The sequence below is a fragment of the Cornus florida genome, unplaced genomic scaffold, assembly GCF_030987335.1.
Source record: "Cornus florida cultivar Cherokee Brave unplaced genomic scaffold, ASM3098733v1 CherokeeBrave_3.0.0_Hap2_Chr01, whole genome shotgun sequence".
NCBI lineage: Eukaryota > Viridiplantae > Streptophyta > Magnoliopsida > Cornales > Cornaceae > Cornus > Cornus florida.
This window is the reverse complement of record NW_026775571.1, coordinates 63,483,348-63,485,945: the sequence shown is the minus strand read 5'-3', so window position 1 is coordinate 63,485,945 and position 2,598 is coordinate 63,483,348. Positions and strand designations below refer to the sequence as shown.

The following is a 2,598-nucleotide window of genomic DNA, read 5'->3' as shown; positions in this document are numbered from 1 at the left end:
TATGTACCTAATGAATACAATGCACCCACATACATTCAATTGCCACCATTTAGAGCACACCACTATGAGATCAAACCACAAACCATTCAAATGCTTTCTAACTATCATGGACTCCCAAGTGAAGAACCTTATAAGCATTTGGATGAGTTTCTTGAAGTATGTTCCACCGTGAGATACACAAACCTGCCGAGAGAGGTCTTAAGGCTTAAACTTTTTCCACTCACCCTTAAAGACAAGGCAAAATATTGGTTTAACAATCTTAGACCTTTTTCAATAACTTCTTGGGTAGAAATATAACAAGACTTCTTGAAGAAGTACTATCCGGTTTCTAAAACCAATGCCATGAGAACCTCAATTCAAGAGTTTCCACACAGGGATGGGGAAACGTTCCATGAGGCGTGGGAACGATTCAATGAATTGCTTAGAAAGTGCCCACCTCATGACATGCCCAAATGGCAATTAGTTCAATATTTCTTTAAGAGCTTATCGAACAATTACAAGGGTATGGTTGATGCTTCCATGGGTGGCTCTTACATTGATAGGCATGAGGATGATGTGTCGCGTCTTTATGAGAGCATGAATGAGAATTCTTTGCATCGAACTTTATTTTCTAAGCATGGTAGGAATTCAAGTGTAAGGAAGAGTGTTGGCTTACATCAAGTCGACCATTCCAATGAAATAGCCGCTGAGATGAAGTCCTTATCTCAAAGGTTTGATCAATTCTTGATCAACCAAAACTCGGCAAATCAAGTATCTTCTGTCCCTAACCATTCCTATCATGCATCCAATGAGATATGTATAACTTGTTCAAGTGTTTTACATTCTACTTCCAATTGTCTCCATGGACATGTGCAAAATAAGCATCATGAACAAGTCAATGTAGCTTTTGTTAATTAAGGGAACAACCCTTATGGCAATCATTATAATCCTAGTTGGAGGAATCACCCGAATTTCTCTTGGAAAAACCAAGGGGAAGGCTTAAACCCTCCCTAAGGTGGTTTCTAAGGGAAATATGTTCCACCTCTGATGCAAAGCCAAGGTTCCCAAAGATATAGACCATTTCAATCACAAGGAAACCAATTCTCTAATTCTCATTTTCCTAATCAACCATCATACTCTCAAGGAAATGCTAAGAGTCCTGTTTTTGAAGAAAAAGTTTTGACCACTCAAGGCACTCTAGAGGCTAACACTCAATTGCTTCATTCTCATTCTCAATCCATTGCTAAGCTAGAAACCCAAGTAGGGCAAATAGCTAATACTTTAAATGCTAGAGAGAAAGGGAAAATGCCTTTGAATGCCCACAAAAGCAACAATGTGTTGTGGAGACTCATTCCTCTTTGGAAGGTCACACAATAGAGCATGTCAATGCGGTGACAACCATAAGAAGTGGGAAGATTGTGGACAACCAAGTGGGTATGTCCAATGAAGAGAGTGAACCGGTGCAACCACAAGTTGACACCTATCCCGTTTCACATCCTATTCCTCCTTCATTGCATATGCGTGATTTTTCAAATGAGAATATCTTGAAAAGTGATTTGAAAAGTGATTTTGAAAAGAAAAATGTGTAATATGATTTCAAAACTTCTTGTGTTGAAGGGACTTCAAAGAAAATGTCTGAAAAGGTTTTTGAGCCAAGAGCTCTATTCCCGGATGCCTTAAAAGGATCCATTTCAATTAACAATCAAAAGGCCAAAACAAATGAAATTATGGATATGTTTAGGTAAGTGAAAGTCAATCGTCCACTTTTGGATGCAATCAAGCAAATTCCGGCTTATGCCAAGTTTCTAAAAGACTTATGCACCAAAAAGAGGAAGAACAAAAGCCAAGCACCTAGGAAAGTGGTCTTAACCGAGCAAGTAAGCTCAATTTTGTAGCATAACACTCTTCCGAAGTTTAAGGACCCCGGTTCACCTACCACTTCATGCATCATTAGAGATCATATCATTAATCGGGCTCTTCTTGACTTAGGAGCAAGTGTTAATCTTCTTCCATACTCGGTATATGTCAAATTAGGCTTAGGACACTTCAAAACGACGTCGGTGGTTTTGTAACTTGCCGACCGATCCATCAAGAAGCCTAGGGGTATCATTGAGGACGTATTGATTAAGATTGATAAATTCTTCTTCCCCGTTGATTTCATTGTCATTGACACGGAACCAGTCCCGAATCCTAAGAGCCAAATTCCCATTATCCTTGGTCGTCCTTTCTTGGCAACCGCGAATGCCAACATTAATTTTAGGACAGGGATAATGAAGATCTCATTTGGCCACATGAAGGTAAAGTTGAATATCTTCAATCCAACCCCCAATTCATTTGACAAGCATGAAGAAATTAATGTTGTGGAGAAATGTCATGACCTTAAATGTGAAGGAATTGAGTTCTTATGTGAGACCGAAGTTTCAAAAAGTTCATCTTCAACCCTGTATTCTAAGAAAATTGTTTTAAATTCTTGCTTTGAAAGGGCATGAAAGCCCAAAGATTATTTTGACCAAGAACCAAAAACTTCTTTTGAGCTTAATCCAACAAGTTCCTTAAAGAACCATTTGTTGGGCAGAGTTCAAAGCACTTATCACCCCATCAAGGAGGGGATGCACTATA

At 38.9% G+C, this 2,598-nt stretch overlaps 1 pseudogene; it reads right to left on the bottom strand.

Annotated features, from left to right (window-relative positions):
- Positions 1 to 347: 347 nt before the first annotated feature.
- On the bottom strand, positions 348 to 446 carry LOC132283766 (small nucleolar RNA R71; annotated as a pseudogene).
- Positions 447 to 2,598: the final 2,152 nt, after the last annotated feature.